Genomic DNA, 24,361 nt, shown 5'->3' with positions numbered 1-24,361 from the left:
GGCGTGTTTTGCTGTTCTCTCCTCCAGCCATTGGCTGGAGGAGAGAATGAGACTTTCTGCAAAAAACACGCCCCCCGATCCGAAAAGGACGGGGCATGATCGGAGTGACGGGACCTCTTCTCCAATGGCTGGCCAGCATTGAAGAGGCCAGCTAATGGAGAACAGGGGAGAAGAGGGGCGGGTTCAAGCCCCTCTTCTCCAAGTCATTAAATATCGCGAGCGAGACTGCGCAAGCGCAGCCTTCGCTAGCCGAGACCTAAAAAGCAGTTCGATACGGGTCTTATTTTGAATTTATTTTTGGTAACCGTTAAGAAAATATCCTACTTAGTATGCTGTGCAAATTTAATTTATGAACATATCAAGTGGCCTCGCCATTAATACAGACACAAAATGAGCCAACACATCCCCAGATAAACCACTTTTTGGAAGATTCTCTATTAAAAGGGCTATCTACTCCAAATCATTTTTATTTCTCGGGTCCCGATTCACACTCCTGGCAGGACTCATTGCGAACTTGTGAGTTCCAGGGGCGTGAGTGCTTCTTGCTTACTCCCGGAATTGAAGAGTACGCGAGAGTACTAGAAGAGTCACCAACACTCGTAGTAAAATGCGCGTAATTCGAGCCCTCCTTGGTCTGCTCTCGTCGACATCCTGTTAACTCACTGAGGTGAACTCACCCTTAGGTATCCGTCTCCAAGGAGAAAGTACAAGGCCAAGAGGACACGGACCTGGGGGAACGCTTGTGGCAGAATGGCAGTAATGAGGATACAGGAGTATGTTAGTGTGGCTTTATCAGGCTGTAATACGATGTGGGATCCGAGAACATTTTCTCATGTAATAAGAGAGCCTGAAGATGGCCTACCGAGAGGCACTGTTGTATCACTGGATGCGGGACGAGTAAGGTGGAAATTCCTCCTTGAAATATTGATATATGGAATTAAACACTGGTCGAACATCACAACATTGTGTAGATTATCATATGCACTGCCATTCACTAAATGGCCGCTTTGATGGCTCTGTTATCTGATTATGGGCATGATTCAAATGCTGGGAGCTGGGTATTGGTGCGGATATCTGCATGAGGTAGACAAGATGGCAATCTGATGGGAGGGGCGCGGGCACAGAGTTGTGAAATGGGTAACTTAACTCCCATATGACAAAGAAGCGCTGCATTATTTTGTAGTAAAGCAGATTTTTGACACTACAGTGACATTGCTTGCTCTATTTCACAAGTAGCTTGACTGCTCAAATGCCCAAATTCTCAGTGGAAGCTGCTGAGACTGAAGAGCACAGGTGAGATATTTATTCCACACAGAGCTCAGGCAAGGAGGCATATAGGGAAATGTGTTAGTTTGAAGCAGGAAGAAGAAACTCCATTTTCCCTTCGCAGAACAAGATGGCGCCTATTTCACACTGTCAGAGGCAATGATATGTGTGGCTAGGTGAATGTTAGAGGTCAGGCCCTGCGAGACCCGTACAATGAACGACTGATGATCACACAAATGCTTATGGGAATGCAGATGGGCAATTCCAAAAATAAGTTGAGTTGGGAGGGTTTCCCAGACGGCCCACACTGCATATCCTGGAAGTGAAGCTGGAATTAAAAATAGGAGTTTCACTATTGACATCCTTTCATACTGTGTAAAAGAAGTCCACACACCACCCCTGAAGATGAGGCATTGGTGGAACTGGATTTGGGGAACGAATGGACTGACTCAGATTGGAACAGAGCATGCGTATTTTTAGGCAGGGTCACCTACAGTTTGTTATACCTCATCAAATATATTTAACCTCATGAAGATTAAAAGACTGGATTTTTTAACACATGAGAAAAGGTCGTGTGGTTTTGTGCATTATAGGATTTTCCAATACTGGGTGGGTTCCCCCTGTTTTATGTTCCCCAACAAACCTTGAGCATCAGTGATTTATATGGGGAGTAATGTATAAACATAGATGGACCCAGTGCTTAATTTGAACCGGTGGTTTCCGGTGCTCAGCACCGGCACTTAATCATCAACATCGGCGCTTGAGCACCAGTCAAGGACACATTAATTTTTGGTAGCACAGGGAGATTAAGTGAATTGCCCAGAATCACAGGAGGTTGAGCAGACGCCGAGACTTGTACTTGGTTCCCCAGCTCAGAAGCCGGCAGCTCTGGTCATTACCCCACATCCGCTTCCCACTTGAAGGGTTTCATGGTTGGTAGTTGGCTCTGTTTTAGGGGGCGGTAACAGGAGAGGAGCTGCTGGTGGAAGCTACCTCCTGACGAAAGCCCCAGCACGTTTTTTTTTTTTTTTTTTTTTTTTTACAAATTAACCATTGGCTGGACCTTATTTCCTATCTTGGAAAGACTATCTCTGAGGGATTGACCGACTGTATAGAGCGAGTTTCCTCCCTTCTCACGACATTCTCTACTCCAGCAGTACCCCAGTCCCGGTCCGGGCAGGCGGTTGTAGAACAGTGGGGAGACCGCCGGGTTAGGGAGCCAGCTTCACCTGTGCAGGGGTCTACTCTGACAAGTCTTCCACTGTGACAAGGTGACCCTCATTGAAGACAGCTTACATCACTCTGAGCCTCTTGACAATCCCGCTAATGACACAAAGCCAAAAAAAAAAAAGCAGTTGATCAGATTCTGTCTTTTTAAACTTTTTTTTTGTTGCAGTTTTATATAGCGCGAACTCGACACGAAGGTATCAGAGGAACAGTTGCATTACAGACACATTAATTTTTAGCCATGGGTAGATTAAGTGATTTGCCCAGATTCAGAGGATGTTGTGCCCTCTGCCAAGAATCGAACCTGGTTCCTCCCCTCCAAAGTCGGCTGCTGTAGCCCCTAAGCCACATCCTCTTAAGCTCTAATTGTTTGTTGGGTGTCTAAAGCGCTAAGCTGAATGCTATAGTTTCTAGTTCAGCTCCATTAGGCTCAACCCTTTGGATCTTCTTCACACTAATAAGGGTTTCTTCACTTGACAACCCACCCACGCCGCTGCATTTCCAGCACCAACACTTTCCTACCAGTGTTTTCGGTTCCCGCCCTAGCATTGGTCCTGCTCCACTTCACCCAGGACTGGTCCTGCTAACCTCAATGGTTGAGCCACGTCACTTCAAAGTCACATCTGTGCAAGAAAATTAAAAGTGGTGGTCTGAATACTGACCAGGACCTGGACGATGCTGGTATCACTCCAGTCGCTATACGGGCATGCATCAAACACAGAAATGCTTCTCTGTCCTCCCTAAATGGCTTTAAGCGTTGTCCATTCATGCCTTGGCCCCCAAATTGTTTACTGATTTGGCGGGGTTTGAAATGAGACCGGCTCGTACTCTCCAGATGCCTCTCTTCCATATGTCTGTAGCCCACAGGCGGGGATGCAAAATACCCGTCTGTTTTCCATTTCTCTGCACGGGCGAGGCTGTATTCCTAACTTAGAGGGTAGGGAAGTTGTGATGGGTGTGCCCTGTAAAGGTAGTTTACACAACAATATAACCCTTTCTAGCACTTCTGCATAGAGGTGGACCCTCAGGTCAACCTGCCTATGGGGTTTCAGCAGCTCACCTTGGAGAGCCCTGGGATCTGTTGCTAGCGTGCTGGTTCAGACCTATCTCTGTTTATTCATCCGTTAAAGCATCTGTCTCTGAGGCGGTGGACCATCCTCCAGGTGCGTTCCATCGGCAGTCACAAGTCCAAGTGTGGACAGACTCCTCTGTCTGCGCCTGACCATCTGAGGCTTGTTGGACAGATCAGAAACATACCTCCAAGTACACTTGTTACAATTAACCCCTTCGCCGCGGCAGGAATTCCGCCGCGGCGCTGGGGGGGGTTTGGGGGCAGCGCGGTGGCGCTGTGCTCGTGACGGAACCACTCCGTCACGAGCCACGGTTGAGCTGTGCTCATGACGGAGTGGTTCCGTCACGTCTCCGCCCACTGCGCTAATCGCCCGCACAGGCGGGGAATTAGCGCCGCGTGGGCGGAGCGGCCGCCAACGGCCACAGCATGACGGAACCACTCCGTCATGAGCACAGCGCAACCGTGGCTCATGACGAAGTGGTTCCGTCATGAGCGGGGAAGGGGTTAAGGATGAACTTCATAATTAAGGCTCCCAGTTCTCCGTTTCTACAGATTTTTACAGATAAATACAGACAGAAAACAATCTGTTACCTGTCTGCATCTATTTTTAAAAGCAGAAAAATACGGAAAGTTCTGCTTCTTGTGAGTGGGTCTCCATGCTGTTTTTTTTTATGATTTCCAGGCCTACATCTGAGCAGATAAGACAGCATTGAAAGTTAAAAAAACAGGTTGAGATTTCCCCAAATACAGGTATATGTTAACATGTATTTGTCGTATAATGCTGATATTTACCTGTAGGTGTAGTGTTTTGCTATATTTGGCTGCTTAATTCGCTTAAACGCAACAGACAGCAAAGTACAAGCATGTGTTTATCAGTTAAATAAATGTGGAAATATATCATTTTATTGCTCAGTTTGTTTAGCAAAATAAATATGGATAAATACCAATAAGATGGCTAATAAATAAATTTGGGTAAATGCAGGCAGAAATGTAAAAAAAAAAAAAAAAAAAATACCATTAAGCCGGGAGCCCTATTCACACTCCTAAAGCCTTCCTCCTGGTGGTCCGGGTCAATGTGGTGAAGGCTTATACAATTGGAATTCTTACCCATATTCTATATCATTATTTGGGGGCAAGTGGGGGTACTCGCTCATCACAGTTGTGTTGGGCCACATCCCTGGTTATGTTTCTTCTTTTCTCTCACATTGTAGGGGTATTTAATGGCAAGACGACCGTCTTAGCTGATGACTCCGCTAAATATAAACGGCATAACACGTTTCACAATTGGTTGTCTCAGAAGCACGAGAGCGCCCAAATACAGATGTTTTTATGATGCATCTTATTAAAAAATGGTACAACTTGGTTCCCGGGATGAACCAGAGTCCAGATCCATTGGGTACAGTCTCATGCTGGACTGGGTGGGGAGCTTTCTGTAGGCCTTTACTCCGACTCCCTCACCTGCTCCAAAGTGTCTTTCATGAAACCAAGGACTGTCCCAGAGAGGTGGAGTTTGAGTCTCAGCCTGTATATCAGACAGATACCAACATGAACCCACACTAGGCTCAAACGGTAGGCACAGTGATGGGGCCGCCTCAGAGATAATTGGTGGATGACAAAAAACGGTGCATGATACGGCGGAGCACTGTGAAGGAACCCATTCGACCAACGCTGCCTCAGAGCCACCCAGGAAGGAGATGGGGAGAGACTCCATGTGGTGTTGAGGCAGACCCGCTGGAACCGAGACCTGACACCAAGGATCTAGGCCTGGCACCCAGCCCATTGGAAGGCATGACGACTCCGCAGGGAGCTATTTCCCAATGGTGCTCCTGCTCCCTAATAGTAGGGCTCTCATCAGAGATGACCGTGAATGCGGTGGATTGGCTGTGCCTTTCATTCAAAGCGGTCCAAGGTGCCCTTAAAATTTGGATGCCTTTGTCATAATACTGGGGATGCCTGAAACATCACAGATAAATTTGCCCACATTGATAGGGAAGAAATACCATGAACCTAGCCATCTTCATACCTTCGTAAACTGTCCCTTGTATATCACACTATATAATACCCGTGTGCTCATTGGACATGCGGTGTATTCTGGAAATTAAATGATGTCCGCACGCTCTGACCGCTCAAAGCTGCTGGCTTAGTACCGCTACCATCAAGGCCATTAGTCTAAACAAGCTATTTTGAAGCCATTTCTTAGACTTGTTTATTTGCTGATGATCTGTTCTTTACACAACTCTCGTGGGCCTTATTCTGCTGCACCTTTTTGTTAGTGACGTGCGGGCACTAACTAAAACCTCAAATAGACTTAACATATTTTGCCCATACACCTCCAACATACTCTCGGGAGACTTTGCTAGACCCTTACCATATGACGCTCTGCTACTGTCAACAATGCTCTGATAGTGTGCTGTTATTGGCTATCTTCCTACTGATCATTAGTGAGAGAACCCCCTGAACTTTATATGCCTAAATATAACTATAAGGCCTCAACATCTACTGTTTTAGGAGGTGATGGGCGGCAGGCACAAAACATACCCCAGTCCCTCAGTCGAAATGGTGGTGGTTATGTTAGTGTCTTTCATACCTGGATTGGAGAGCATTAAGCTATCAACAGGTACAATTGAAATCTCCACTAGAAATCGCAAGGGAGATGAGGTCGCTGCGCTAAGACCGTGCCACTGTAAATGCCTGTCTGGACACTACTGACAAAAGATGGAAACAGTGGAAGAACCATTGGTGACTACCGCTGATTGAGGGCAAGACATTTGGAACTTCCAGAGAAAGGTTACTGGCTTCAAAGAAAAAAGTAGGAGAGAGAACGCATCCATTTATATGAGGTCTGAAAAGGAAGAATGAATGGGCATGCATCTTGACATGCTTTCAGCCCGATATTCCCATTGACCCCACCCCCAAATTCTGCGTTCACTTTGCATAATGTATTTTGATGGTGTCTGTCCGCAATAATTCTCTCCTTTTTGGTGGGTGAGATGTGGTGTAGCTGTGCTTTTGAATGGGTCTTCTATTATAGTTAGCCATTGTATTAGTCATTTTGTAATAACAGTTGTGAGCTCTCTTGAATTTTCCGCTCTTCCCCCATCCTTCTAGCAACCAGTTTTTCCCCCGTTCTCCTCCTTTCTCATATACCAAACACACCTCTATGACCAATAGAAGGCCTCTGAACATCCTGTTACGAAACATAAATGGACTCACTATATCAATAGAAAAAAGAGCTTTAATACCTAGCCACCAAATATTGTCCTGATACTTGAAAAACATCTTACTGGCAAATAATTTGAAAAACGTAAGCAGGATTGGATGGGCGGAGTTGTGGAGTCTTCTACTTCCACCCCGTCCCCTCAGATATTGGGTTCCCTATTGGAAATTGCTATAGGAAAGTGGTGATGCTATATTATTTTAGAAAACTCTCCCTATCCGACTTGTAAAAATGTGTCCGGATCCTACTTGAAGGTTCTTTGCCAAGTTCAAGTCACAGGATAATACATTCATGGTGGGATTGGTCTCTACTCCCAGTTGTTGCAGTTCTGACTTCTTTACGTAGTTGACTAGGTTGCTGAACGAATTCAGGATTTCCAAAGTTGCCATTGAAGGAGACTAGAATCTAGCTACAGAGCCTAGACTGGTCAGTTTTTGTAAACCCCTCCATACAAGAGGTTGAAACGGGTGAATACCGCAAGACCTGATGTCTGATCATTCCCTTATTGATCCCTAGAGGCAGAGACGTCCACATGATCATGAACATACGTTCCTTTTGTGTGCTCAGTGGAACAAGCGAAATAGTTATTTTTTGCCATGGCCTACCTCACCTGTCACATTGCTCTGTCATGGAAGGAAGTATATTTGACCACTCACCTATTGTCCTAAAACTTGACACTGGCCCGGTAATGCCAGTGGTTAATCGTGGAGAATGAGTGTCAATAATTATAGATGGTCTGAAGAGAAAAGATTGCAACATCATCTCTGGGCAGCTGGTAAAGCATACTTACAAGGCAGTGTGAAGAGAGATGTGGCAATGGCAAAGGAGATGGTCTCGGAGAAACGGAAAGCACCGTAATATTTTTATAGATCCCTCGCCCTCCAATAGAACAATCTATTTATTGCTGCTGTTTTTTTCCTTCACAAAACCATTTCAAAAGGGAATGTGCTCACTTTACGTGATGGCACCCAACCATACCACATGTGCGTCTTTCACACACTAATTTAGAAATAGGATGTGGCATAACAGCCAGAGCTACCAACTTTGAATCCAGAGAAGCAGGTTCAAGCCCCTGTGTTGACTTAACACCCTTTGATTCTGGGCAAATCACTTCATCTCCCATGCTTATAATAGTAATGTAATCTGGAGCTCAGTTAAAAAGTGCTCCAATGCCTGTGGGGCGTGTTCGCTGTATATAACTGAATATATATATATATATATATATATATATATATATATATATATATATAGATATATATATATATATATATATATATAGATATATATATATAGATATACATACATACATACATACATACATACACATTACCTACTGGCGGTCGCCAGTAGGTAGTTATAGTTAGGACCCTCTTACCATAGGAAATCCGCAACATTCTATTTTGAATAACTTTGGCGCCGGTCGACGAATCCTCGCGAATTTTTCAAAATAGGTGGGGCGCTACGCTCCGCTCCTACCCTGAAAGTCTCGGGGGGATTCGTCAAGCGGGGGCTGAGATAAAAGGGGGGTCCCAAAACGCGTTTTTCCCATGCATTTTTCCATAGGACCTTTAGACACAGCTACAGCCCGAACGGCTGAACAGAATTACTTGAAATTTGGCAGAGAGGTAGTCCTCAGGTCAAGGAAGTGCCTTTTGTAGGTTTGGTGTAAATCTGTTCAGTAGATTCTGAGAAAATAGCCTTTAAATCAATATATATATCTGAGCCAGCTTACGGTGCGCTTACGGTGCGCTTACCGTACGCGTACGGTGACGTGCGTGAGGGCGATTCTGATTGGCTCTTAGATCTTAGTAAACATTCGAATCGGCCGAAACCAGGAAGCGGCGTCCGCCATTTTCTCTCTCGCACTCTGAGTGGGGCAGCATAAATGAAGCCAAAAAATGTGTAAAGGGGCAGTATATTGAGATAATAATCACCCAGCAGTGATATACGGGTCCCCAAACAACCCCCAAGGCCCAAAAAAATTTATTTATTTTTTTCGAAAAATCGCCGATTACGCTTACCGTACGCGTACGGTAAAAATTAAAAAAAAAAAAAAAATTATCCACACTCTCTCCACCCCATGTGCAAATGGGGCCCGAAGGGCACCATTTGTGCATGCCATATCAAATAAATGAAAATAATAACGAATACATTTCACAACGATGCGCATAATATGTCCCCCATGTGCGCACGGTGCGCGAAGCGCATCGTGCGTACATGACCCATCCCGCATAACGTGGGCACGCGGTGCGCGCAGCGCACCGCGTGACTACCGTGCGTGCATGGCACTAACTGCGTAAAGTGGGCGCGCGGTGCGCAAAGCGCACCGCGTGCTCACTGTGCGCGCACGGTTTGCGAAGCGCACCGTGCGCGCACGGAACGAACTGCGTTAACTGGGCGCGCATGCCACGAATGGCGTAAAGTAAGTTAGCATTTAAAAAACCGTACAAATTCACTGAAAAAACCATAGGTTTCACACACGTTATAGTTAGGAATTAGCATTTAAAAAACCTTGCAAATTCACTGAAAAAACCATAGGTTTCACACATGTTATAGTTAGCTGTACATTTCACTCGTAAAAAACCAATGAAATTCCCCCGTTATAGTTAGTGCAGGCAACTATAACTCACGCGACCGCAATCTTCTGCTGATGACATATGTGTCTTTATGAAAAAAAAATATTTGTAATATATGTATAGCTAAAATTTAATGGAAGAAGACATGGGCAAATAAGTGTCTAAATACAGTATTAGCATCAGCCGAGGATTGCGGTCGCGTGAGTTATAGTTGCCTGCACTAACTATAACGGGGGAATTTCATTGGTTTTTTACGAGTGAAATGTACAGCTAACTATAACCTGTGTGAAACCTATGGTTTTTTCAGTGAATTTGCAAGGTTTTTTAAATGCTAATTCCTAACTATAACGTGTGTGAAACCTATGGTTTTTTCAGTGAATATATATATATATATATCAGTTATCTGATTATTTCTCCTCCAAAATAATCAAGCAGCACACCAAAGGATTCTTAACAAACGGGTCTCCTTTATTCCAACGAGACACTTGTCAACGCGTTTCGATAGCTTCACGCTACCTTGCTCACGACATTGCTCTTTCGTTTACAATTGGTTTAAAAACATCGAAACAGCAAAAAGGGACTAATCCATTTGGCATATACTTTCACCTTTGTTTCATTTACCTACAAGGGCGGCGCCATTTTGGAGTGGCTTTATTATTGTGTTTTGTTTCATGCTAGTGCTAGAAAACAATCATTTACTACACAATTAAAACCTTTACTTTTCTACTTTCTCAAACTTTCCCTTGAGAGTAATTAAAACTTGATTACTCATATTATAAAGTGCAAGTGCATTATTTACAATAATCAAGGGCTAGTTAAAAATTAAACTTTTTGATAAGGCGAGATTCATGATTCATTTCTGTAAGAGTCTACGTTTTGATCACGTAACCGTTTCTTTTATGTTTCTTTTGGTTACAAAGTGCAAGTGCTTATGTAAACCAACATCCATTAATCGTTACAAAGTGCAAGTGCTTATGTAAACAATTCCTGAATTCATAAAATGTTAAATGCTTCAAATAAACCTATACAATACAGGAAGTTATTTTTCAGTACTACAAAACCAAGTTCTTATTTCTAAGTACTTATAATGTACATGAACGCCTTACTTCTCTAGAAAAAGTTTGAAAATTATATATCTATATACTTATTTTACTCCTTTACTCAAGTCCCTCAGTTTGCTTACTTTAAAAATGTTTTTAAGAAAAAGGCGGATAAAATCTTTTCTTTATTTTATCTTTCCTTTTCTTATTACTCTCAAAAATTAAAAACGAAACTTGTGTTAACGGCACTTTCTTCATTAGGCAATGACTGACCTCTATTCACAGTTAATATCAATTCATTATTCATTTATCATTTTTCTTCTTTCAGAGACCGGTGAACAGACCCTCATCCACATTAAGTCCATAGGGCTCTTTACAATCAAATTCCAGTATATAGTAGGTCTCTAATTTTCTAAGTTCCTTCTCCCTATCTCCTCCTCTTTTCTTCTTAGGGATTTCTGCTATACAACTGTATTTCAGTCCCTCAGGATTACTTTGATGATATCTCTCGAAGTGTCTAGCAATAGGATATGTTCTATCTTTGTTCACTATAGCTCTTCTATGCTGGAGGACACGTTTAAAAACCGGTAAAGTGGTGCTCCCTATATAAATCTTCTTGCAGGGACATTGTAGTTGATAAACTACAAAACTAGATCTACAAGTTAAATGCCCTTTGATTTTGATGATTTTATCAAAACTCGTTTTAAATTGCGTGCAATTTACTCCGTGTTGACACGCCTTACATTTAAAGCATTTAAAAAATCCCACTTTGCTTAACCAGCTTATTTGTCCCTGTTTCTTTTGTTCTGTGAATTCACTGCTAACTATTCTGTCCTTTAGTGACTTAGATTTACGAAATGTATTATCCGGATGTTTTTTCGTCATTGGGCCTAGTACGGAGTCACATTTAATCAAATGCCAATGTTTTCTCAGGATTTTCCGAACCTCTACATGGCTTGTATTAAAAGTGGTTATAAACCTACAATTATTCGTGCCATCTTTAGTGTTCATTCTCCTGATTGTTTTCGAGGCTTCAAATAATGCGTTCTTCCTATTTATTTTTCTAGCTTTTAAAGCGGCCTTCTTAATTACACTCGATGAGTACCCTCTTTGTACAAATCTTTCAGTCATCTCCCCCTCAATGATCAGATATTCTTCATCATTACTGCATGCTCGGCGGGCTCTATAGAACTCCCCAAAAGGAATACTCCTAATCAGTGGGGCTGGGTGGGCACTATCTGCATGTAGGATTGTATTTCCTGCAGTTGTTTTACGGAAAATTTTTGTCTCTAATTTCCCTTTATTCACCTTCACCCTAACATCTAAAAAGTATATACATGTTTTGCTGTACTCTCCGGTGAATGCTAGATTCAGCATGTTATCATTTATATCTTTCATGAATTGCTTGACTTCAGTCTCCGTGCCCTGCCACAGCACGAAGACGTCGTCTATGAATCGTACCCATAGCAAAACATGTTCCAGCCAATGTTCCAATTTTGGTCCTTTGAGTACCTGCTCCTCCCACCAGCCTAGATGTAAATTAGCATAACTGGGGGCGAAGCAGGTACCCATTGCTGTCCCTCTCTCCTGTTGGAACAACTCTTCACCAAATAAGAACATATTCTTGGTAAGACACCATTGCATCATTTCCAAAAGCATGCAGTTATGCCTCGCAAACCTCAAGGGTCTCTGATTTAAATAAAATTCCGTAGCTCTAAGACCATCCTCATGTCGTATGCTGGTATAAAGGGTTGTTATATCTAGTGTCAATAATAACATATTATTCTCCTCCCATTCCACATCATATATATATTTCAAAAAATCTGTTGAGTCCTTAATATATGAGGCTAGGGTCTTGACAATAGGGTTTAAAAAGTAATCTACATATTTGGATGTATTTTCGAATAGGCTCCCACACGAGGAAATAATAGGTCTCCCCGGTGGTGTGGTGGCATTCTTGTGGACTTTGGGAAGCATATAAAATACAGGTAAAACAGGGTTGTGTTGTTTTAAAAATTTTAATTCATCCCAATTAATTAATTCTTCCTGTTTCCACTCATCTAACTTTTCATGATATTGTTCTTTCACCAAATTAAAATCTTTCATATCCATTCTCTTATAGCATTCTATATTGTTTAATTGGTTAAAGGCTTCTTTTTTGTACAAATCTCGTCCCCACAAAACAACATTTCCGACATTATCAGACGGTTTGACTATAACACCCCCATCCTTTTGTATTCTCTCCACTGTTCTTTGTATCTCCCCTTTGCGGGAAGTTCTTCCTTTCCTTTTCTTATTCCTAGTTTCCGCCAATTTACTATACAGATTTTTAAGGTCTCTAGTAACATTGTCTGAGAATATGTCCACATTATCACGCGGTGTCTGCGGTATATACTTAGACTTCAGTCTATATGGGGTGTGGTCGCTATTTTTCAATTTGAATGGAGTGTCTATACTTGAGGCAATTCCATAGACAGGTATCTCATTGTGACTAGTTTCATCCTCTTCGCAAAGGTCCAACAGGTTTTCTAGGATTGGTGCATCCAATACCATCAGTTGATTTGCTTCATCAACTTCTACGGGGGGGAACAAGACTTTTCTTATTAGCAAACATTTTAGCTAATTTTAATTTACGCACATATTGGTATAGGTCCATTCTACTATGAGGATAATTAAAATCATTGTCATCACAGTATGTTAGTCCCAAATTTAACACACTCTCCTCTTCTTCCGTCAGGAAAATCGTGCTTAAATTAATAATGGTTTTATTGGGATTTATTTCCTTGTTGTCTTCTTCACATTGGACCGCATTGAGCGTTTTGTTTGCTTTTCTTGTGCTTCTCCTATAACCTTCTCCACCCCTTCTTTGCCTCCTCTTCCTCGGCCTCTTCCTCTTCCACGACCTCTCGAGGGTTGAAAGTCCGTTTGACGTTCCAACTGTAAAAAACGGAACTCATCTGTTACCCCCAAACGGACATCTTTTGGATCTCTGCGAATCTCTTGTTCTTGTTCAGATCCAGTATCCGAACTTATTTCACTCACTTCACTTTGAAAAGCATCTTGCTGTCTAAACATTCCACTTTGGATTTGTTGCCTCCTTACTGAATCGAATTTTTTGGCAAAGGTGTAGATGCGTCCTGCTTCATAGTCAAGCCTATCCCGTGTAAACTTGGTGGCTTTTCTATCCTTTATACGCTTTTCATATTTCTCTAATTTCAATTTTAATTCATTCTTAAATTTTTCAATCCTCCCTTTTTCCACATGATCATCCAATATTTTATTTAGTTCCTTAATTCTTTCCAGTACCTCTTCTCGTTCAAGCCCTGCATATTTAACAAGTATGCGTATCATATTAGTGTCATATATATATATATACATACATACACACACAGCCACAATAAAGGCTGCTTTTTAAGCGAACCCGAGCGTGCTGGAGCCTGTTTGCAAATTGGGAGCAGGCGTGTCGAAATATATTGATATTCACTGAAAAAAACTAAGTTTCAAGTAATGGTGTGGTAAAGTGAATATGTCAGCGACAACCATAACTTTTTTAACTAAAAAAAAGAAAAACACAGAAATTCACCAGTTATAATAAGCAGAACTAAGTATAACTTGTGCCCCACCATGCACTGCTTATGACCGCACATATTACATCACTTATGACTCTAAGACATCATTGATGACATCTCAAATGACCAAATTGATGAAATCATCCAATGAGTGTGTTAGTTTGTGCTATAGTTTACATAGTGGCGGGTAACTACTGTATCACTTATCTACCTAATTTTATACAGCCTGCATCTAGTAAATCGGTATAAGTGTTTACAAAATGAATGTGCTGCTAATGCTCCATAGGTGTGTAGGGGTATTGAACATGTTATAAATCTTTGAATTGAAGAGTAACTCTGTGTGCAAGTGGCAGTTGACAATGTGTGTTAATTATGTTCCACACAAGTTTTTGGTACAGAAGAAAAAGTTTCCAGCGGGCTAAAGATTCTACATACTAAGTATTGTAAGCAGCCTTGAGTTATTAGGCAAAATTGTCTCAGCATGAAAATTTCTACTTAACATAGAAGACTGTGTGCACCAGGTACTAACCTATGTACATGTGCTTGTTTTGCTACAGAATATGGGCTATCTGCAAAGTTTTCACCAAAGTATGATGGCTGTACATAGTATGATCTTTAGCACCCTCAGACTTTGGTTATTTTAAGTTAATAGTCCCTTTTTGGGCAAGTTTTGCATAGTGTACTTGGTTCTTAGTAGATACTTTTTAATACTCTGTAGTGTATTTCTCATGAGAGTTTCACTGTCTGCAAACAGTGTGGTACAGAGTAAACAGTACCCACTTTTTTTTACTTGTATACACTACTTTTCTTAATGTGGGTTCAGTGACAGGGGTTTGAAACTGGTAAAGAATGTCCATGGTATGGTTTTAGTTACATAACAGAGGTTAAGGATCTGGAGGAACTTGGCTTTCCCTGAACAGTTGTATACAGATTGAACAATGCCTGCAGGATAGGTTACCCTTTATCTGTGGTTTATAGTCCGCATCAGTCCTCAAAAAATCATAATAATGTTATTAGATCTGCAGGTCTAGTGACTTAAATATCTACTCGACCTATTTGTAATGTTCTTGACCCATAACCTAGTTTCAAATGATGTGATCGTGGGCAAATATTTTAATTCACTGTGCCGCCATTTTCTTCATCACATATGAGAGCACCTTCAAATATGCGAGTTCAGCATGTCTGCGGTACAAAAAACTCTTCTGTTTGATTTAATAGGCTAAACGTTTTTTTCCCCATATATAATACAAATCTTGTCGCATATAGAATACACACGAAGCCTGACTTGCCTCTTAGTTCATTAACCGCATTGTCATCAGGGCGGGGCAGGAATGTTTCTCAAATCACTCACTTTTAATAAATATATAACTCAAGCCTGAAGTTGTCCCTCACTGTCATTTGTAATCAGCAGATTTGACCTTGAAATGGCCACAAACTTTCCCACTGACATGCAGCTTTACTGATAAAACTATTTAGTGTACAAACAATCATGTTTGGAAATAGTTTCTGCAAATATATGTCATCTGCACATCACCAAGAAAGTGTTCTGGTTTGTTTTGCTCCTATTTAACTCTTTGTTTGCATCACAACATCTTTATTACAGAATATTTGCTTAAGTCAAGTCAAGAAAGCTTTATTCGATGATTGTCATAAAAGCATACAAAATTTATATATATACACAGTTACAAATAACATATTAAAAAATAGTTTAAGACAATAAATAAAGGCATTTGCAGAAAGATTAACATTACAGAATATCGGGATGGTTATCCCGCCAACATTTTATTCCTGATCACCCATGCCCTACCTAGAAACTTGGCAACAGATATGTAGACAAATGGGATTTCAGCAGAACGCATAATACGCACTGCCACCTTAGCATTTCTGGTACCCAGCTGTCGGCACATTGATTTTAACCAAAACTTGCGGGGAATTACATAGGATGGACATTGGAACAGAAAATGATTAACCGATTCAATAGGTGCAGTACAGCCAGGACAGTTAAGCGCGTTGGACACGGCCCATCTAGAAGTAAACTCTCTTACTGGGAGACTGCCAACCCTGAATTGAAAATATAGCTTCCTGTCCAAAGGATTTGTAATGTCATCCCAAAAAGGTGCCAGAGAAATAGTATCCTTAAAATCAAGAAAGATACCAGACAATGAAAGCGGGGCTGTGGAACTAAAAACTCGAGTTGCTACCTTTTCCCAATATAAAGCCTTCAATACTTGTTTAGACGGGAAGCTAGCATTTAGTGGATCCTCCCACAAGATTTTTAAGCCCAGGTCTTGGAACGAATCACGCATTCTACGGAGCCACTTGACCTTGTGAAAAGTATCCAATTTAATAATATCCATCAGGCCAAGAGCAAAGAGCCTAAGTTCAGGAGTCACCCATAGGCGTCTCCAATATAAAACTGGGCGAAACAGGGCAATTAGTGCTATTGGCCTTATACCTAGATCATAGGACAAGGGACAAAGGGGAGTACTCTGAGGTAGTTTAATGAGATTCCTTAAGAATCTATTTTCAGAGATAGATAGTTTATATACATTATCAAATCCCCACAACTCTACCCCGTAGAGCGCAGCACCAACCACTTTGCCATCATACACCCGAAGAGCAGGGTTAATGGGTTTAGTCAGGGATTTGGCGTGTTCTTTACTTAACGCGCCAGAGAGCTGGGAATGTTTAAGGGATGCCAAATCTACTTGTTTTTTCCATCCCAAATCATGTTGAATGCAAATACCTAAATAAGTAAAATCTTGGACCTGGTCCAATGGCATGTTATTCATATATATTTTACTTTTAAAAGATTTCGACTGGTTAAAAGACATAAATTTAGATTTTAAAACATTAATTTCGAGGCCGCGGGCTAAACAAAAGTCCTCAAAAATACCTAGAGACTTCTGCAGGCCACTCGGCGTTTTAGAAATTATAAGACAATCGTCAGCGAACATTAAAATAGGAATTTTTCTACCTGCCAAAGAGGGGGCATCTACGTTTGCATCTATCAATAATGCAGCCACATCGTTAATATACAGGGAGAATAAAGTTGGTGCAAGTACGCATCCCTGTCTGACCCCCTTCTGGATAGGAAACTGTTTAGTCACTTGGCCGACACCACCCCATCGGATCTGTGCAAAATTATCTACATGAAGTCTGGCAATTAGGGAGATTTGCTTTTGTCATTTCTGATATATTTGATAATATTTGTAATATTAATTTACAGGCTATTTATTTAAATGTTATGTGTTAAAGAAAATTAACTGACATCTTCAGACAGCTCACTTGACAAAAACCTCGAACTCTAGTAAGAGATTAGTTAAGACAAACTGATATTTGGCCTCTTTCCTTGAACAGACAGCAAATGTGTCGAGATAAAACCAAGGTTTAATGGCATGTTTGCTACTCATTCACTTTCTGAACGAACAGGACACCTGTTCCTTTCCAGCCTTAGTTTACTGCCAGATGGGACTAGTAGGTGCTAAAAATAGCTCGGCCTGATAAAATTTTACATGTAATTGGGAGTGTGGAATAGATTTTCCGAGGTATCTCTGCTAACCATGAAGTGTATGGTATAGGGTCAATGTTGCACATAACACATGCATGCTTTACCTATGAGTGTTGTTTGTATGATAGCAGTAATGATGCTTTATATTATTCTGAGTTATTTTGGACTTACTTTCATAGCTCTGATGCTATACGAGTCTAATGTGTACAAAAGAAGCTTGGATGATCTAATAAGTGATGTCATCAATTATGTCAATTGAGATGTCAACAGTCATGTCATAAATAATGTCATATAACATGTCTTGAGTAATTTAATTAGTGAGGTCAAGGGCGCAAGTTCTGTTTAGCTCTGCTAACTTGAACTGGTGAATTTCTGTGTTTTTTTTTTTTTTTAGTTCAAACCATTAATGTTGTCACTAGCATATTCACCTAATTATAACATTACTCTAACCTTTGATTTATATCAGTGAATTTCTAGTTTTTTTTTTTTAAATTTAAAGTAATATTTTATTGCCATACTTGAAGACAACTCCCCGCCACGCACTTGGCAATGTGTGGTAGGGGGTGCCACAGGACCTTATGTTTTTTTGAAGGGGAGGGGTCCATATGCCTCTCTACCGCGAGCCTTATTAAACCCTGTATACCCCATCCCCCAGCGCTGTTTTATTATTATGATGATGATTATTATTATTATTATTATTTTTTTAAATTAAAGCGGAGGGGAGCCACGTTGCCGCCCCTCCCGAGCCTTATTACGCCGTGGGGACCCCATCCCCCAGGGCCTTTTTTTACATTTAAATTAAAGGGGAGGGGGCCGTGTGGCCCTTCTCCCCAAGTCTTACTAGGCCCGGGTGACCCCATCTCCCAGAGCCTTTTTCTTCAAAGACGAGGGGGTGCTTGCCTACCTCTTCCCGGGCCTTATTAGGCCCTGTGGACTCCATCCCCCAAAACCACTACTTAAGTTAAAGGGGAGGGGGGGGCGCATGGCCCAGTAACCAGAGCCGTATTAGGCCACATGGGCCTGATCCCCCTAGGGCCTTTTTATTTAATTAAAGGGATAGAGGGGGGCGTGGCCCTTCTCCCCGAGCCCTTTTAGGCCCTGGACCCCCATCTCCAGGGCTGACATTTTTCAAAATAGGGAGGGGGCTGTGCGGCCCCCCTCTCTGAGCTGTTCTCAGCCCCTGGGACCCCATCCCCCAGGAACCTGCACCCACCATATACTTGTTGTGGGCTGCAGTGGGAGCCCCAGGACCACCCGGTCCCAGCATGCAGCAAGAGCCAGCATTACTCCTGCCCGGAGGGAGCAGCTACTAATGCTGCTCCCTCCAGGCCGTAGCAGTATTTTGATCTGTTTCCTTGCCTGTATCTGTGCGGGCAGAGAAACAGATCAAAAGTCTGCCCCCAGCCGGCGGGAGCATTTTCAAATGTCCCGCTGGCTGGGAGCAGACTTTGTGTTTACTCTGGCTTGCCAGGAGAGGGAAACTACTATTGTCTGGGGGTGGGCTCTCTGCTACATAGAATGTGATTCGGCCCTGGGGTTCCGGCCCCAGGGCCAATAATGGCTCAGGGAGGGGGCCATGTGGCCCCCCTTCCCATTTACAGTAACATTAGCCCCAGGGATTGGCTTCCCCGGGGCCTTTAGAGGTTCGGGGAGGGTGGCTGTGGGGCCCCACTCCGCATTTTCAATCATTTCGGCCACCGGGGGTTGCTCCCTGGAGCCTTTATAGGCTCAGGGAGGGTGGAACACTTGGTAGTTCCCAAGATTTAGGTGGAGAGCAGCTCTTTTATATGTTCACCTCAAATGTCCTTTTTCTACCAGAGTTTTTAAGGAGCAGATTAGCAATTGCCATCCACACCAAGCTGCTGGCTGAACAACACAGACAATGGAGGGTGGCCAGAAGGGGTGGGGGAAACAGACAACAAAGGGTGGGCGGAGGAAGCACAGGGACAGCAAAGGGTAGGCGGTGGGGCTGAGGCAAGGACACGGAAAAAGGAGGTTGGGCAGGTGGTGATGGGGAAGCACATGGACAATAGAGGGTGGGGGGGAGGAGAATGAGGGAGGAATGCTTAAGTACAGGAGGGAGACAGCTGGAAAATACATGCATTCTTGTAGAGTACTTTAAAAAAAAGCTGCACCTGAAAAAGCAAGCAGCGGAGGTGCACAGTACTGCATCCTGCTCCAGGGGAGGGACAAATACAAGAAGAGGAAGGAAAGCCTACGAAAGTTGACAAATTAGCAGCAAGCAAAGGAGAGCAAAAATGAAGACAGGCAATGGTAAGTAAGGGGTGTGTTCTAAGCCGACTGTAAGGGAACAAAGTATCTTGCAACAGACAGCGCATGTGCTGTTTGAGGTGAGATGTTTAAATACATTTGCACTCTCAAACTTGATTGCCTTTGCCTTATGAAAAAAAGAAACTCACAATTATATTGTGGATATGTGGACCTAAAGTATGCCTTTAGCATAAGGAATCGATAGGTTATTTTTGAGGTTGCTTGGTATGCAAATACCAGATACATTTTTGAGAGATCTAGTATTATTTTATGAAGGAACTTGGGCTAATGTCTGTATAGGAAATGGTGGGGGCTCTGATCAAAAGAATTCCGAAATATGAAGGTGGCAAACTGGATTGCTTGTTTGCATCCCTCCTTCGTCTGTTGATGTCTGACCTCCATGTTGCTTTATTGAAAGTGAAGGTTCCCATGAAATGGCAAGCAATTCATCTCCCGTCTCTTCAACTGCAAGCATATGCTATTGCTGAGTGATACCACAGGGGATCTACAGAGACCAACTCTTTGGCCCTTTTACTGCCTAGGATTGTGCTCTAGCAGCCATTTTCTTTGCAAACCAGTAGAACAACTTAAATTGCCATGTCAAAAATGATAATATGGGAGTTAAACTACAGTAGTCCGCTGGGTCATTGCGCACTGCTCCCCCAGTTATTGGAGTACAGTTCAGATGCTCTGGCCTTCCTACTGTATTGGTCTAAACCCCACCCCCCGCACTCCACTCAGAGGCATTATGGTAAATGCAGTGCATGGTGACACTTCAATAAAAGTCTTCAGTTTTCACCATTGTTGTTGCTGCTCCAAAAAGGTGTAGTTTATGCAGGCATTATTCCAAAGCATCGGAGAGGATGTGGCGCAGCAGCCAGAGGTGCCGACTCGAGAGCTGGGGATCCGGGTTCACGCTGGGCGTCCGCATCCAGTGATTCTGGGCAAATCACTTTATCTCCCCGTGCCCACGTGTGATACGCCGCGCTGTATGAATCTACATATTAATTAAGTGGCTATTTTATGTTCATGCGAAGCGCTGCATACGTAACTTATACTTACTACACAGTGAGGAGCAACCTAGCGCCTTGAAATGTATGCACTTATTAGATGGGCAAGATGTCTGCAACACAACAAATTCTTATATTCCACAAACTGCTTTTAAGCATCTTTTTTTAAGTATCTTTTTTTAAGTATCTGTTTTTAAGATATTGGATTAGTGTATTTGTACCATAGCGTCGTTAGAAGGTGCACAAACCTGATGCACAATTAAACTGAATTTCGCATTTAAACTTATGGCTCGTAGTGAAAGCAGTGAAAACGATTCTCGTCTCGCCATTGCCGTCTTTGTTTTTTTGATGTAAGCTTTGGATCTATTCTTTGATGTGTCATTAATGCGAAACGGATCGTGTCTGTCTGTCTCGATCGGCGTACTGCCCTGGAGACTTAACGTCAACTTGATTGTACGATGCAAAGGGCCCGATCCAGAATTTGCATGAGTAGCTTTTTGCCAGAAGGTGGCAGTAGATAACCATGAACAGGCTTCAGGTTTCCAATTTCCTCCCGTTATTGCTGATCCCCTTGGCTTCTAAACATGTGACTGGTAACGCTAAGCTTGGCTCACTGAGGCTCTACATTTTTGCAATTCATGGTATTCTCACCAATCGTTAACAGTCGGTTTCAAAGTGCACGCGCGTCCAGGCCCGCCCTGGCCTGTAACCTTTCGCCCATAACGCAGTGTCTTAGTTCCCAAGTCAGAAAGTACATCTGGAGTCACTCCCCCGTGAGTCAGCACGCGCCTTTTCACCGGTATACTTATGTTCCCTGGGGGAAGACAAACTCTGGAAAGATAGCTCAGTGGGTCGAATGCTCACTGCTGAGATTGGTTTGTAGAGACGTATAAAGCGCAAACATTCACCCCAAAAGAGGTTCATGGTGCTTAGCTTTCGAAAGGTGGAAAAAAGAGAATACCAGTCGGACTAAGAGCTAAATTAGATAGCAGGTTCCTTTCATCCCTAAACACTAGGGAGTTTAATCCACTGGGAGGCACCGAGAACTCTAACGGCCAGATGTACAACGTATTTTACCGGTCGTAAACGACCCATAGGGCCGTTTACGACCAGTAACATGCATTTTCCTATGTACCCACCTTATTTTGCGAGTCGGTAACCTATAACCGACTGTCCAAATAGGGTTTGCGAGTCGCTATTAGGAAGGGGCATGTAAAGTGCGTCCCTTACTAATAGCGATTCACACGGTTATGTATGTATGTTTTGTAACCAGGAATGTGGTCGCAAAACATTTGCAGCTTACCACCAATTTCAATTTAGTGGTAAGCCATTTGCAGATGGGAAGGGTCCCTAAGGGACCCCTACCCCTTTGTGTATGGGGGGGCGCTAAACATTTTCAGTTCAAGTAGTGGTCCCACTGACCACTGCCCCTCTGCAAAAATGAAAATACATCTTTTCATTTCTGAAATGTATTACTGTTAAGGAAAACGGCCAGCATTTATTTAAAAAAAAAAAACTGCTTTACTTTAGAGTCACAGACATGGCATAGCTGCCAATTGGCCCATTTTTGTCAAGACAGTCTTGGCAAGTTGGAAACTACCCTGGGTAATTCACTATCCCGCGACAGTCCTGGCAATTGCACTTCGGAGAGAATTGCGATGTTTAGGCAATGGGTGTGGTAAATTTTCCAGTAATTGGTAGCTGTGCTGCAAAGTACCCCCGGAATTTTTTTTCATATGTTTGCAACTATGACATGGTGGTCTGCTGACCCCAGTAGGCCACTATCCCTGTGAGTGCCGGTCATTCCCAATGCGTCACAAAGTGTGACCTGCGTCATAAATATTAATGAGTCGTGTCCATTGCGACCCATTTGGAAATCGCAAATAGTGTCTGAGACACTATTGTACATCAGGTCAAAAACCCTGATGGTTGTACATGTGCCCCAGAAGTCTTACCACTATAAGATGCTTGGTTAAACGTAGGAAGAACTAGGCACCTTTGAGAGGCTAGAGGGCGGGAGTGACTGGGCCTGTAGATGGTTACATTTAACCCCTTCAGTGCCCGCCCCTTTCCCCGCCCAGTGCCGGCCGTTGCATTAGCGGGCGGCGTCTATGACGAGCTGGACTCGTCATGGGCACAGCGCCACCGCGGCCCATGACGAGTCCAGCTCGTCATGGGCACTGAAGGGGTTAACACTACGCTGCCATACAAACCGAGATTAAACATGTCCCGAAGAGAGGTCACGGTCTCGAATCCAGCAGGTCCGACTTGCATCCTTTAGTCGTCATCTTGTTCTTAGTAGGGGGCAGGCTTGGAATGTAGGATACAAACAGTATGTAATGTTGTAGCTTTTACCTGAAGAGAGATGTATTCCGATCATAAAGAGCCGAATGGGCAATGTACATCACATTGAAGTTATGTTGCTGAATGTGGAGTCCGTACAGGGAAAGAAGTGTTGGTAAGATATAATCCTTAATTATACATATTTGTAAAGTGCATGTTGGCTCATGGATTTCTTGCCACTTTGTTGTGCATGTTGCCGGTATATTGTGTTATGGCCTATACAATTTTCTGTCGCACTCACGCAAAGTATTTCGCTGCAGAAGGCTGATTAGAGGAGAAATCGTCTCATGGGAGACCAATTTGAGCAGAAAATTTGTGGCAAGTGATATTTAAACCTCAAAACCAACCCTCTTGCTTGCATCGCGAGTGACTTTTGAACGCAGGGTGTTCCTTTGTGTTCAGGTTTTACTCTGGATACCCCCAAAGTTCATTGTGCACATCTTATACATAATTTCACCTTACTTTCCTGACATCTTGCATAATTTTAGGTTGGGAATACGAGATTTCGCACGCATTTGTTACTCACTTTATGGTACTCCATTTATTCACCACAGAAGGATGAATGCATACCTGCTAACTTACAAAATAACTTCACCGTGTCAGGAGGGGGGGAGTAGGGGGGGGGTCCTTGGAGGGGGCAGGGCCTGGTGCCGAGAGTCATCTAAGAGGCACTCTGCCCCTCACCAAGCCCCCCCCCCAAAAAAAAAAAAGAACAATAGAGTCTGAAGTCACATATGTGAAATTGTTTTCTATGTGATAATGAAGAAAAAAAAGTTTTGGTGAAATTAAATATTCGTCTAAGATCACACAGTTTATCTGGGGAAGCCTCGATTTATCCAGGGTTTATGGTTTCACTTTCGACAAGTCAGCCAGTAAATGGGTATCTATGTGTCTTTCATTATGTTAAGGCTTTTTTTTTTTTTTTTTTTACCTCTTAGTGCATTTTTCTGTAGTTTTCTAAATATAGTGAGAACTCTACTCGAAGGCCAAGCCCTATACAGCAGCACTAGTTACATGACACAAGGTCACATGCATTGTATGGAGGCTTGGGAAGGTTATGTGATTTGCCCAGAATCACAGTGTGTTCAGCCGAGGATCGAATCTGGTTCCCCAGTGCTACAGCCGGCAACTCTGACTCTCAGGCCACATCCTGGTTAGAGGGAGTGAGGCAGGCAGAAACCACATGAAAGCTCGGCTCCTTATGGGCTCGAGGTTCCACCGGGACCTCGAGCTGAGCCAGGGCCAAGCTTCAGGCTTGA

General features: G+C 42.8%; 1 protein-coding gene across 1 annotated transcript in view; it reads left to right on the top strand.

Annotated features, from left to right (window-relative positions):
• DAPK1 (death associated protein kinase 1) overlaps positions 1 to 24,361 on the top strand; it is a 568,454-nt gene that overhangs the window by 500,028 nt on the left and 44,065 nt on the right. The gene's annotated exons all lie outside the window — the stretch shown is intronic.

Source organism: Triturus cristatus, chromosome 2_1, assembly GCF_964204655.1.
Source record: "Triturus cristatus chromosome 2_1, aTriCri1.1, whole genome shotgun sequence".
In the NCBI taxonomy this organism is placed as follows: Eukaryota; Metazoa; Chordata; class Amphibia; order Caudata; family Salamandridae; genus Triturus; species Triturus cristatus.
The sequence above is the reverse complement of the archived record's forward strand: the minus strand, read 5'-3'. Positions and strand labels throughout refer to the sequence as shown.